Below are 15011 nucleotides of genomic sequence, written 5' to 3'. Positions count from 1 at the left end.
GGGGGGCGGAAATAGGAAACCATCAGGAGCAAAATTAATGCCCAAGTTTGGATTTTGCATCTCGCAATTCTTCAACAACATTGCATTTTGGCAGATCGAATCAGGCCAGGACCTACTCAGTTAATGGTATGGCGTTGGGGAGAGTTATAGAACAAAGAGATCTAGGAGTACAGGTTCATAGCTCCTTGAAGGTGGAGTCGCAGGTGGACAGGGTGGTGAAGAAGGCATTCGGCATGCTTGGTTTCATTGGTCAGAACATTGAATATAGGAGTTGGGACGTCTTGTTGAAGTTGTACAAGACATTGGTACGGCCACACTTGGAGTACTGTGTGCAGTTCTGGTCACCCTATTATAGAAAGGATATTATTAAACTAGAAAGAGTGCAGAAAAGATTTACTAGGATGTTGCCGGGACTTGATGGTTTGAGTTATAAGGAGAGGCTGGGACTTTTTTCCCTGGAGCGTAGGAGGCTTAGGGGTGATCTTATAGAGGTCTATAAAATAATGAGGGGCATAGATAAGGTAGATAGTCAACATCTTTTCCCAAAGGTAGGGGAGTCTAAAACTAGAGGGCATAGGTTTAAGGTGAGAGGGGAGAGATTCAGAAGGGCCCAGAGGGGCAATTTCTTCACTCAGAGGGTAGTGAGTGTCTGGAATGGGCTGCCAGAGGTAGTAGTAGAGGCGGGTACAATTGTGTCTTTTAAAAAGCATTTAGATAGTTACAGGGGAAGATGGGTATAGAGGGTTATGGGCCAAGTGCGGGCAACTGGGACTAGCTTAATGGTAAAAAACTGGGCGGCATGGACTGGTTGGGCCGAAGGGCCTGTTTCCATGCTGTAAACTTCTATGATTCTATGAACTGCAATTCGTTGGTCTTTAGTGGACCGATACTCATTTATAACGTCGCTCCGTATTTAATTGCAACTGTTGGTGTATTTTTGACTCCACGCCAAAAAAAAAAAAAAAAAAAAAAAAAAAAAAAAAAAAAAAAAAAAAAAAAAACTTGAATTTGCAATTCTGCTATTTGAAAAGATAACTGCTGGAGTCCAGAGGTTTTAGTTTGCAAATCGGTTCTAATTTCACCATCATGCTCGAGTTTGCATTTCGCATCTTGCAATTACAAAGAGCAAAGAAAAGTACAGCACAGGAACAGGCCCTTCGGCCCTCCAAGCCCGTGCCGACCACGCCGACCGACTAAACTACAATCTTCTACACTTCCTGGGTCCGTATCCCTCTATTCCCATCCTATTCATGTATTTGTCAAGATGCCCCTTAAACGTCCCTACTTCCACCACCTCCTAACTAAGGTTCGATACAGCTGCAACATGACTTGCCAATTCTTATACTCAATGCCCCGGCCAATGAAGGCAAGCATGCCGTCAGCCTTCTTGACTACCTTCTCCACCTGTGTCGCCCCTTTCAGTGACCCGTGGACCTGTGCACCTAGATCTCTCGGACGGTGCGGTTGCTTCGCGGCGGGGGAGGGGTGACTCTGTGTCGGGCAGGAGGGGGTCCACCGCCTCGTTGCCGATGGACCCCAAATCGTCCCCCCCCCCCCCCACTGACATCCTCCTCCAGGCAGCCAACGGCTGGGATCGGGGTCCTCCGCCGCATTGAGTGTGGCACCGGGCCCGAGATGGGGGGGTCTCGCTCGCACCCGGACCCCGAGGCCTCCTGCTCGGGGGGGGGGGGGGGGTCTCACTCGCACCCGGACCCCCGAGGCGTCCTGCTCGGGGGGGGGGGGGGTCTCGCTCGCACCCGGACCCCAAGGCCTCCTGCTCGGGGGGGGGGGGGGGGTCTCGCTCGCACCCGGACCCCGAGGCCTCCTGCTTGGGAGGGGGGGGGGGGGTCTCGCTCTTCCCCCCCCCTCCCCTCCAAGGAATGGCGTCGCTCAACACTTTGCCCCTCCGGGTTCCAGACGTTGGCGCCTTCCGCGCCGTCCTGGGATCACGCGCGTCATCGCCCTCCCCCCCTTACCGACCCGCGCGGGAGAGACAGAGGGAGAGAGAGATAGAGAGACAGAACGAGAGACAGATGGAGAGATAGATAAAGAGCAAGAGAGAATTCCAGGCACCCACTACCCTCCGTGTAAAAAAACTTCCCTCGTCCATCTCCTCTAAACCTTGCCCCTCTCACCTTAAACCTCTGCCCCCTAGTAATTGACCCCTCGACCCCGGGGAAAAGCCTCTGACGATCCACTCGGTCTACGCCCCTCATAATTTTGTAGACCTCTATCAGGTCGCCCCTCAACCTCCTTCCTTCGTTCCAGTTCTTCAACAACTGCAATTCGTTGGTCTTTAGTGGACCTATCCTCATCATAACTTCGCTCAGTATTTAATTGCAACGGTTGGTATTTTGACTCTACTTCAAAAACTTGTTTTTTTTGTTATTTGAAACGATAACTATCCCCCGGGAAATGCCTTTAGATATATGCAGGTGAGGGGTTCTGTGGGGCGACAGGGGAGGGAATTCCCGTTGCTCCCGGCACAAGAAGTTCAAGATAGGGTGATCTCGGGCGTATGGGTCGGGGAGGGCAAGGTGTCGGAAATACACCAGGAGTTGAAAGAAGAGGGGGAAGCGCTGGCAGAAGAGTTGAAGGGTAAATGGGAGGAGGAGATCGAGGAAGGTTTGTGGGCTGATGTCCTGGGTAGGGTTAATTCCTCCTCCTCGTGTGCCAGGCTCAGCCTGATACAATTTAAGGTGGTCCACAGAGCGCACTTGACGGGGGAAGAGGTTGAGCAGGTTCTTTGGGGTGGAGGACAGATGTGGAAGGTGCTCAGGGAGCCCGGCGAACCATGTCCATATGTTTTGGTCATGCCCGGCACTGGAGGGGTTCTGGAGAGGAGTGGCGGGAGCAATATCTCAGGTGGCGAAAGTCCGGGTCGAGCCAAGCTGGGGGCTAGCAATATTCGGAGCAGTGGACGAACCGGGAGTGCAGGAGGCGAAAGAGGCCGGAATTCTGGCCTTTGCGTCCCTAGTAGCCCGGCGAAGGATCTTGCTAATGTGGGAGGAGGCGAAGCCCCCCCAGCCTGGAGGCCTGGATAAACGACATGGCTGGGTTCGTAGAGTTGGAGAGGATTAAGTTCACCTTGAGAAGGTCTGTGCAGGGGTTCTGCAGGCGGTGGCAACCGTTCCTAGACTATCTCACGGAGCGTTAGAGGAAGGTCGGTCAGTAGCAGCAGCAACCTGGGGGGGGGTGGGGGGGGGGGCGGGGACGACTGCCTGGGAGGGTGGATGAGCAAGAGATAACATGAAGGGTTGGGGAAACTGGCACGTACGGGAGGGGGCCAGTGTACAAAGCTGGGTAAATATATCATTTTGCCATGTATATATCTTGCTCGGTTTTTTTGGTTACGAGGGGGGGGGGGTATTGTTTGTAAGGGAGAAAAATTGTTTAAAAACTTTAATAAATATATTTTAAAAAAAGAGATAACGAGAAGACCACAAGACATAGGAAGTCAGGCCATTCGGCCCATCGAGTCCACTCCACCATTCAATCATGGCTGATTTCAACTCCATTTACCCGCTCTCTCTCCACAGCCCTTAATTCCTCGAGAAATCAACTTCTGTCTCGAAGACACTCAACGTCCCGGCCTCCACCGCCCTCTGTGGCAATGAATTCCACAGACCCACCACTCTCTGGCTGAAGAAATTCCTCCTCATCCCTGTTCTAAAGTGACTCCCTTTTATTCTAAGGCTGTGCTCCCGGGTCCGAGTCTCCCCTGCTAATGGAAACAACTTCCCTACGTCCACCCTATCTAAGCCATTCATTATCTTGTAAGTTTCTATTCGATCTCCCCTCGACCACCTAAACGCCAATGAATATAATCCCAGGATCCTCAGACGTTCCTCGTATGTTAGGCCTACCATCCCTGGGATCATCCGTGTGAATCTCCGCTGGATCCGCTCCAGTGCCAGTATGTCCTTCCTGAGGTGTGGGGCCCAAAATTGCTCACAGTATTCTAAATGGGGCCTAACTAATGCTTTATAAAGCTTCAGAAGTACATCCCTGCTTTTATATTCCAAGCCTCTTGAGATGAATGACAACATTGCATTTGCTTTCTTAATTACGGACTCAACCTGCAAGTTTACCTTTAGAGAATCCTGGACTAGGACTCCCAAGTCCCTTTGCACTCCTGAACCTGACAGTGCCCAATATATCCTGTCGCGCCAGAAACATGGTTGAGCTTAAGTAAGTTATAGAGGGGAGGTTTGATAGAACAAAGAAATGTACAGCACAGGAACAGGCCCTTCGGCCCTCCAAGCCCGTGCCGACCATGCTGCCCGACTAAACTACAATCTTCTACACTTCCTGGATCCGTATCCTTCTATTCCCATCCTATTCATATATTTGTCAAGATGCCCCTTAAAATGTCACTATCGTCCCTGCTTCCACCACCTCCTCCGGTAGCGAGTTCCAGGCACCCACTACCCTCTGCGTAAAAAACTTGCCTCGTACATCTCCTCTAAACCTTGCCCCTCGCACCTTAAACCTATGCCCCCTAGTAATTGACCCCTCTGCCCTGTGGAAAAGCCTCTGACGATCCACTCTGTCTATGCCCCTCATAATTTTGTATACCTCTATCAGGTCGCCCCTCAACCTCCTTCGTTCCAGTGAGAACAAACCAAGTTTATTCAACCGCTCCCCATAGCTAATGCCCTCCATACCAGGCAACATTCCGGTAAATCTCTTCTGCACCCTCTCTAAAGCCTCCACATCCTTCTGGTAGTGTGGCGACCAGAATTGAACACCATACTCCAAGTGTGGCCTAACTAAGGTTCTATACAGCTGTAACACGACTTGTCTTAATCTTTCCTTGCAACACCCACAAGACCAAAAACACAAACTTTTTACAGAAAGACATCAGGTTTAAATTCTCTACTGAGAGCAGTCACCGCTTGAAATCAGCAAATGGAGATGCATAAGCTTGCAGAGATTCACGCACATCTTGCTGCGATGAGCTTCTCCAAATCTAAAACGAGACAAGTGGTGTGCCTCAGGGATCGGTGCTGGGTCCACTGTTATTTGTGATTTATATTAATGATTTGGATGAGAATTTAGGAGGCATGGTAGTAATTTTGCAGATGACACCAAGATTGGTGGCACAGTGGATAGTGAAGCAGGTTATCTAGGATTGCAACGGGATCTTGATCAATTAGGCCAGTGGGCCGACGAATGGCAGATGGAGTTTAATTTAGATAAATGTGAGGTGATGCATTTTGGCAGATCGAATCAGGCCAGGACCTACTCAGTTAATGGTATGGCGTTGGGGAGAGGTATAGAACAAAGAGATCTAGGAGTACAGGTTCATAGCTCCTTGAAGGTGGAGTCGCAGGTGGACAGGGAGGTGAAGAAGGCATTCGGCATGCTTGGTTTCATTGGTCAGAACTTTGAATACAGGAGTTGGGACGTCTTGTTGAAGTTGTACAAGACATTGGTACGGCCACACTTGGAATACTGTGTGCAGTTCTGGTCACCCTATTATAGAAAGGATATTATTAAACTAGAAAGAGCGCAGAAAAGATTTACTAGGATGTTGCCGGGACTTGATGGTTTGAGTTATAAGGAGAGGCTGGGGTAGGCTGGGACTTTTTTCCTGGAGCGTAGGAGGCTTAGGGGTGATCTTATAGAGGTCTATAAAATAATGAGGGGCATAGATAAGGTAGATAGTCAACATCTTTTCCCAAAGGTAGGGGAGTCTAAAACTAGAGGGCATAGGTTTAAGGTGAGAGGGGAGAGATTCAGAAGGGCCCAGAGGGGCAATTTCTTCACTCAGAGGGTAGTGAGTGTCTGGAATGGGCTGCCAGAGGTAGTAGTAGAGGCGGGTACAATTGTGTCTTTTAAAAAACATTTAGATAGTTACATGGGTAAGATGGGTATAGAGGGTTATGGGCCAAGTGCGGGCAACTGGGACTAGCTTAATGGCAAAAACTGGGGCGGCATGGACTGGTTGGCCGAAGGGCCTGTTTCCATGCCGTAAACTTCTACGATTCTACGAAAACACACCCCGTAGCAGACAACCCAAAGTGAAAGTTGTAGCCGCTTAAAATGGCCGACTTCCCGATCAGAATGGCCAAACCCCCATTTAAAATGGGAGCCAGACGGAATCGATACCTGCCGCCATCAACATCACACCCCAGCCACCTGCATATTAATCAGCCATCCCCGGGAACAATCGATACAAAATAGACCACACAAAAAAGCCGACCCAGACTGCTCGGCGCCAGCAGGAGCTGACACAAAGAGAGGCAAACGACCGCCCCTCGATCAAGGAATCGCTCCAGCATTGGAGAAAATCGAACAAGTGATTGGGACCAAGTCCAATCACTTGGAACCAGGTACGAGGTCCGCGCCCCGAGAGGCGGGAAGCCCCTGGGGACTATAAGAATAGGGGCCAAGTTCAAATCGACCCTTCTCCTCTCCGCACCCTTCGAGACCCTTCTGCAAGAGAACACAAGTTTTACTCCAACGATCGCTACCAGAGAGGCACTCCTGACTATCGACCTGTACCCGCTTGGAATCCCGCAGGCTCAGAACCCATTCGAAAAGGCCATTAGTTTCCCTGACCTGGTGGGCCTCTCTCTTCCCCCCCCCCCCACCCCCTCGCCTCTCTCCCCCCCCCACCCCCTCGCCTCTCTCCTCCCCCCACCCCCTCGCCTCTCTCCTCCCCCCACCCCCTCGCCTCTCTCCTCCCCCCACCCCCCTCGCCTCTCTCCTCCCCCCCCCCCGGTTCCGCCTCTCTCCTCCCCCCACCCCCTCGCCTCTCTCCTCCCCCCCCCCCGGTTCCGCCTCTCTCCTCCCCCACCCCCTCGCCTCTCTCCTCCCCCCCCCCCGGTTCCGCCTCTCTCCTCCCCCCACCCCCTCGCCCCTCTCCTCCCCACCCCCTCGCCTCTCTCCTCCCCCCCACCCCCTCGCCTCTCTCCTCCCCCCCACCCCCTCGCCTCTCTCCTCCCCCCCCACCCCCTCGCCTCTCTCCTCCCCCCCACCCCCTCGCCTCTCTCCTCCCCCCACCCCCTCGCCTCTCTCCTCCCCCACCCCCTCGCCTCTCTCCTCCCCCACCCCCTCGCCTCTCTCCTCCCCCCACCCCCTCGCCTCTCTCCTCCCCCCACCCCCTCGCCTCTCTCCTCCCCACCCCCTCGCCTCTCTCCTCCCCCCACCCCCTCGCCTCTCTCCTCCCCCCACCCCCTCGCCTCTCTCCTCCCCCACCCCTCGCCTCTCTCCTCCCCCCCATCCCCTCGCCTCTCTCCTCCCCCCCTCCCCCTCGCCTCTCTCCCCTCTCCCCCCCCAACCCCCTCGCCCCTCCCCTCTCCCCCCCCAACCCCCTCGCCCCTCTCCTCCCCCACCCCCTCGCCTCTCCCCCCCCCACCCCCTCGCCTCTCTCCTCCCCCCACCCCCTCGCCTCTCTCCTCCCCCCACCCCCCGCCTCTCTCCTCCCCCACCCCTCGCCTCTCTCCTCCCCCACCCCCTCGCCTCTCTCCTCCCCCCACCCCCTCGCCTCTCTCCTCCCCCCACCCCCTCGCCTCTCTCCTCCCCCACCCCCTCGCCTCTCTCCTCCCCCCCCCCCCCCCCGGTTCCGCCTCTCTCCCTCATTCCATCTCTCCCTCTATGTGAAAAATGAAATGAAAATCGCTTGTTGTCACAAGTAGGCTCCAATGAAGTTCCTGTGAAAAGCCCCTAGTCGCCACATTCTGGCGCCTGTTCGGGGAGGCCGTTACGGGAATTGAACCGTGCTGCTGGCCTGCTTTCAAAGCCAGCGATTTAGCCCTGTGCTAAACAGCCCCTAAACAGCTGGCCATGGCGTTGAGGGAGTGCAGAAACTGGAGGGGGCTGGTTCCGGGGGGGGTGGGGGGGGGGTCACGCCAATCCTTCGCGGTTTCGGGGACTTTTCGGGGGTACGAGCTGAATGTCGGGGAAAGCGAGCCGTTTGCGATACATACGAGGGGGTGGGGGGGCAGGAAGAGAGACCGGGAGAGCCCAGCTCCACCCACACTCTGACATCACTGCAGCCATTTTTTTTTTATAAAAGGTCCTTCTCTGAGAAGGATGTTCTTGCTCTCGAGGGAGGGCAGCGAGGGTTTACCAGACGGATCCCAGGCACGGCGGGACTGTCGTACGAGGAGAGGTTGACGAGGTCGAGATTGCTCTCGCTGGAGTTCAGAAGAAGAGGGGGGGGATCTCGTAGAGACTTATAAAATCCTGACAGGACTGGGCAGGGTAGAGGCGGGGAAGATGTTACCAATGATGGGTGTGTCCAGAACCAGGGGTCGCAGCCTGAGGATTCGGGGTAAACCATTGCGGACCAAGATAAGGAGACACTTCACACGAAGAGTGGGAGCCTGTGGAATTCGCTACCACAGGACGCAGTTGATGCTAAAACATTGAATATATTCACGAGGCGGCTGGTTATCGCACTCGGGGCGAATGGGAACAGAGGCTATGGGGAGAGAGCAGGATTAGGCTATTGAGTTGGATAATCAGCCACGATCGTGATTAATGGCGGAGCAGGCTCGAAGGTCGACAAGGCTCGTCCTGCTCCTACCTTCGATGTCTCCATGTAACCCCCGTTCCCCCTTATTAATCAAGAACCGATCTATCTCTGCCTAAAGACACTCAGTGATTTGGCCTCCACAGCCTTCTGCGGCAAAGAGTTCCACAGATTCCCCTCCCTCTGACTGAAGAAATTCCTCCCCATCTCTGTTTGAAGGACCCTTCAGACTGAGATTGTGTCCCCCCTGCTTCTCCTACAAGTGGAGACATCCTCTCCACGTCCCCTCTATCCAGGCCTCGCCGTATCCTGCACGTTTCAATCAGATCCCCCCCCTCATCCTTCTAAACTCCCAACGAGCGCAGACCCAGAGTCCTCGGACCGTTTCCTCGTACGACAAGCTCTTCGTCCCGGGGATCGTTCTGGTGAACCTCCCTCTGGCCCCTTCCCGAGGGCCCCGGCACGTCCTCCCTTCGAGACGGGGCCCCGAAACTGCTCACGGTACTCCGAATGGGGCCTGAGCGGAGCCTGGGAGGTACATCCCCGGTCTTGTATTCCAGCCCCGTCGACGTGAATGCTGACATTGCATTGGCCTTCTTAACCGCCGACTGAAGCTGCGCGTTCGCCTGAAGAGAACGGCGGACGAGGGGAGGACTGGCAATTGCCTTTGTGCTTCCGACTTGCCCATTTGGAAAATAGCCTCTGCCTCAATTCTGTTGCAAAGTGCCTAAGCTGACACTTGTCCACATTGTGTTCCATTACGAGTTCAGAGACTCATCAGTCATGAGACTTGAACCTGGGTGGTTACTAGACCATAGAGGCCCACACTGCAAAGCGACTCAGACCAGCAAGTCTGTACCGATCCCAGCCTGCCCCCCCCCCCCGTCCCGTCCCGTCACCACACCCAACCTACATATCTTTGGACGCCAAGGGGAGGGGGGGTAATTTTGGCGTGACATCGGAGGATTGTAAAAAGATAGAGAGGAGGGAGGGATTTGAAGAGGAGGATGGGAATTGTCGGGGCTGGAGGAGGTTACAGAGAGAGGGAGGGAGGGATTGAACAGGAGGATGGGAATTGTAGGGGCTGGAGGAGGTACAGAGATAGGGAGGGAGGGGGAGGGAGGGATTTGAACAGGAGGATGGGAATTGTAGGGGCTGGAGGAGGTTACAGAGATCAGGAGGGAGGGAGGGATTTGAAGAGGAGGATGGGAATTGTCGGGGCTGGAGGAGGTTACAGAGATAGGGAGGGAGGGAGGGATTTGAACAGGAGGATGGGAATTGTAGGGGCTGGAGGAGGTTACAGAGATAGGGAGGGAGGGGGAGGGAGGGGATTTGAACAGGAGGATGGGAATTGTAGGGGTGGAGGAGGTTCCAGAGATAGGGGAGGGAGGGAGGGATTTGAACAGGAGGATGTGAATTGTAGGGGTGGAGGAGGTTCCAGAGATAGGGAGGGAGGTGAGTGGGGAGTCGGTTAGGACACTGGGGTCAGGGGATGAGGGACCAGCAGACGTTCGGGTGAGTTGACATTACTGGACTCTGGAGGGCATGGGAGTGGTTGGGTCTGGAGGGAACGGAGGCGAGGGATTCCACAGCCGATCAGCCAAGACTGGGACAGAGCCGGATGGTTGTCAGGGACAGTGGAACGGAGACTGGGGCTCGGGCGAATCACCTCGATGACTGTTTAGCTCAAATGTTTGGGTAAATTGTGAGGCACAGATTGTGAGAGAGTGTCGGAGATTGTGCATGTGCGTGTGCCGAGGGTGTGACGGCGACTGTGTGTGCGCGCGCAAGTGTGTCGGAGATTGTGTGCGCGCGTGACGGCGATTGTGTGTGTGTGTGAGGTACACAGATTGGGTGTGTGTGAGGTACACAGATTGTGTGTGTGTGTGAGGTACACAGATTGTGTGTGTGTGTGAGGTCACAGATTGTGTGTGTGTGAGGTACACAGATTGTGTGTGTGTGTGTGTGTGAGGTACACAGATTGTGTGTGTGTGTGTGTGTGAGGTACACAGATTGTGTGTGTGTGTGTGTGTGAGGTACACAGATTGTGTGTGTGTGTGTGTGTGAGGTACACAGATTGTGTGTGTGTGTGTGTGTGTGAGGTACACAGATTGTGTGTGTGTGTGTGTGAGGTACACAGATTGTGTGTGTGTGTGTGTGTGAGGTACACAGATTGTGTGTGTGTGTGTGTGTGAGGTACACAGATTGTGTGTGTGTGTGTGTGTCGTGGTACACAGATTGTGTGTGTGTGTGTGTGTGTGTGGTACACAGATTGTGTGTGTGTGTGTGTGTGAGGTACACAGATTGTGTGTGTGTGTGTGTGTGAGGTACACAGATTGTGTGTGTGTGTGTGTGTGTGAGGTACACAGATTGTGTGTGTGTGTGTGTGTGTGGTACACAGATTGTGTGTGTGTGTGTGTGTGAGGTACACAGATTGTGTGTGTGTGTGTGTGTGAGGTACAACAGATTGTGTGTGTGTGTGTGTGTGTGAGGTACACAGATTGTGTGTGTGTGTGTGTGTGAGGTACACAGATTGTGTGTGTGTGTGTGTGAGGTACAACAGATTGGTGTGTGTGTGTGGGGTACACAGATTGTGTGTGTGTGTGTGTGTGGTACACAGATTGTGTGTGTGTGTGTGTGAGGTACACAGATTGTGTGTGTGTGTGTGTGTGTGTGGTACACAGATTGTGTGTGTGTGTGTGTGTGTGAGGTACACAGATTGTGTGTGTGTGTGTGTGTGAGGTACACAGATTGTGTGTGTGTGTGTGTGTGAGGTACACAGATGTGTGTGTGTGGTGTGTGTGAGGTACACAGATTGTGTGTGTGTGTGTGTGTGTGAGGTACACAGATTGTGTGTGTGTGTGTGTGTGTGGTACACAGATTGTGTGTGTGTGTGTGTGTGAGGTACACAGATTGTGTGTGTGTGTGTGTGTGAGGTACACAGATTGTGTGTGTGTGTGTGTGTGTGAGGTACACAGATTGTGTGTGTGTGTGTGTGTGAGGTACACAGATTGTGTGTGTGTGTGTGTGAGGTACACAGATTGTGTGTGTGTGTGGGGTACACAGATTGTGTGTGTGTGTGTGTGTGGTACACAGATTGTGTGTGTGTGTGTGTGAGGTACACAGATTGTGTGTGTGTGTGTGTGTGTGGTACACAGATTGTGTGTGTGTGTGTGTGTGTGGTACACAGATGTGTGTGTGTGTGTGTGTGTGGTACACAGATTGTGTGTGTGTGTGTGTGTGTGTGTGTGTTACACAGATTGTGTGTGTGTGGTGTGTGTGTGTGTTACACAGATTGTGTGTGTGTGTGTGGTTACACAGATTGTGTGTGTGTGTGTGTGTGTGTGTGTGTGTGTTACACAGATTGTGTGTGTGTGTGTGTGGTGTGTGTGTGAGGTACACAGATTGTGTGTGTGTGTGTGGGGTACACAGATTGTGTGTGTGTGTGAGGTACACAGATTGTGTGTGTGTGTGTGTGTGTGAGGTACACAGATTGTGTTGTGTGTGGGGTACACAGATTGTGTGTGTGTGTGAGGTACACAGATTGTGTGTGTGTGTGTGTGTGTGTGTGTGTGTGTGTGTGTTACACAGATTGTGTGTGTGTGTGTGTGTGTGTTACACAGATTGTGTGTGTGTGTGTGTTACACAGATTGTGTGTGTGTGTGTGTGTGTGTGTTACACAGATTGTGTGTGTGTGTGTGGGGTACACAGATTGTGTGTGTGTGTGGTACACAGATTGTGTGTGTGTGTGAGGTACACAGATTGTGTGTGTGTGTGTGTGTGTGTGTGTGTGTGTGTGTGTGTGTGGAGGTACACAGATTGTGTGTGTGTGGGGTACACAGATTGTGTGTGTGTGTGAGGTACACAGATTGGGTGTGTGTGAGGTACACAGATAGCGTGTGTGGTGTGTGAGGTACACAGATTGTGTGTGTGTGTGAGGTACACAGATTGTGTGTGTGTGTGAGGTACACAGATTGTGTGTGTGTGTGAGGTACACAGATTGTGTGTGTGTGTGAGGTACACAGATTGTGTGTGTGTGTGAGGTACACAGATATTGTGTGTGTGTGTGTGAGGTACACAGATATTGTGTGTGTGTGTGAGGTACACAGATTGTAGTGTGTGTGTCTGTGTGTGTGTGTGTGAGGTACACAGATTGTGTGTGTGTGTCTGTGTGTGTGTGTGTGAGGTACACAGATTGTGTGTGTGTGGGGTACACAGATTGTGTGTGTGTGTGTGAGGTACACAGATAGTGTGTGTGTGTGTGTGAGGTACACAGATTGTGTGTGTGTGGGGTACACAGATTGTGTGTGTGTGTGTGTGAGGTACACAGATTGTGTGTGTGTGAGACACACAGATTGTGTGTGTGTGTCTGTGTGTGTGTGTGTCTGTGACGACTGTTAATATATAAATGGAGCAGAGAGACCACAACCGCGTCGGGAACATCAAAGCGGATTGACGCACAGATCAGAACGATCCCCGGCCTCCAGCATTCGATCAGGAGCTCCGATTACCACCCAGCTCACATTTCTGGGCACGGTCCATCAGTGGGATCAGTCAAAACACAATTCTCCCCTCCCTATCTCTATAACCTCCTCCAGCCCACTACAATTCTCATCCTCCTGTTCAAATCCCTCCCTCCCTCCCTATCTCTGTAACCTCCTCCAGCCCCGACAATTCTCATCCTCCTGTTCAAATCGCTCCCTCCCTATCTCTGAACCTCTCCAGCCCCTACAATTCCATCCCTCCTGTTCAAATCCCTCCCTCCCTCCCTATCTCTGTAACCTCCTCCAGCCCCTACAATTCCCATCCTCCTGTTCAAATCCCTCCCTCCCTCCCTATCTCTGTAACCTCCTCCTACCCTGACAATTCCTCATCCTCCTGTTCAAATCCCTCCCTCCCTCCCCATCTCTGTAACCTCCTCCAGCCCCACAATTCCCATCCTCCTGTTCAAATCCCTCCCTCCCTCCCTCCCTCTGTAACCTCCTCCAGCCCCGACAATTCCCATCCTCCTGTTCAAATCCCTCCCTCCCTCCCCATCTCTGTAACCTCTCCAGCCCCTACAATTCTCATCTCCTGTTCAATCCCTCCCTCGCCCCTTCCCTCCCTATCTCTGTAACCTCCTCCAGCCCCGACAATTCCCACCCTCCTGTTCAAATCCTCCCTCCCTCCCTCCCTCCCTATCTCTGTAACGTCCTCCAGTCCTACAATTCCCATCCTCCTGTTCAAATCCCTCCCTCCCTATCTCTGTAACCTCCTCCAGCCCCTACAATTCTCATCCTCCTGTTCAAATCCCTCCCTCGCTCCCTCCCTATCTCTGTAACCTCCTCCAGCCCCTACAATTCTCATCCTCCTGTTCAAATCCCTCCCTCCTCCCTATCTCTGTAACCTCCTCCAGCCCCGACAATTCTCATCCTCCTGTTCAAATCCCTCCCTCCCTCTGTAACCTCCTCCAGCCCCTACAATTCTCATCCTCCTGTTCAAATCCCTCCCTCGCTCCCTCCCTCCCTATCTCTGTAACCTCCTCCAGCCCCTACAATTCCCATCCTCCTGTTCAAATCCCTCCCTCCCTCCCTATCTCTGTAACCTCCTCCAGACCCGACAATTCCCATCCTCCTGTTCAAAATCCTCCCTCCCGCCCGATCTCTGTAACCTCCTCCAGCCACTACAATTCCCATCCTCCTGTTCAAATCCTTCCCTCCCTATCTCTGGATCTCCTCCAGCCCCGACAATTCCCATTCTCCTGTTCAAATCCCTCCCTCCCTCCCTCCCTATCTCTGTAACCTCCTCCAGCCCCTACAATTCCCATCCTCCTGTTCAAATCCCTCCCTCCTCCCTATCTCTGAAACCTCCTCCAGCCCCCACAATTCCCATCCTCCTGTTCAAATCCCTCCCTCCCTCCCTATCTCGTAACCTCCTCCAGCCCCGACAATTCCCATCCTCCTGTTCAAATCCCTCCCTCCCTATCTCCGTAACCTCCTCCAGCCCCGACAATTCTCATCCTCCTGTTCAAATTCCCCCTCCCTCCCTATCTCTGTAACCTCCTCCAGCCCCTACAATTCCCATCCTCCTGTTCAAATCCCTCCCCCCCTCTCTCCCTATCTCTGTAACCTCCTCCAGCCCCGACAATTCCTCATCCTCCTGTTCAAATCCCTCCCTCCCTCCCTCCCTATCTCTGTAACCTCCTCCAGCCCCCACAATTCCCATCTCCTGTTCAAATCCCTCCCTCCCTCTCTCTGTAACCTCCTGCAGCCCTACAATTCTCATCCTCCTGTTCAAATCCCTCCCTACCTCCCTATCTCTGTAACCTCCTCCAGCCCCGACAATTCTCATCCTCCTGTTCAAATCCCTCCCATCCCTCCCTATCTCTGTAACCTCCTCCAGCTCCTACAATTCCCATCCTCCTGTTTCAAATCCTCCCTCCCTCCCTATCTCTATAACCTCCTCCAGCCCCTACAATTCTCATCCTCCGTTCAAATCCCTCCCTCGCCCCTCTCCCTCCCTATCTCTGTAACCTCCTCCAGCCCCT

This window comes from Scyliorhinus torazame, chromosome 23, assembly GCF_047496885.1.
Source record: "Scyliorhinus torazame isolate Kashiwa2021f chromosome 23, sScyTor2.1, whole genome shotgun sequence".
In the NCBI taxonomy this organism is placed as follows: Eukaryota; Metazoa; Chordata; class Chondrichthyes; order Carcharhiniformes; family Scyliorhinidae; genus Scyliorhinus; species Scyliorhinus torazame.
The sequence above is the reverse complement of the archived record's forward strand: the minus strand, read 5'-3'. Positions refer to the sequence as shown.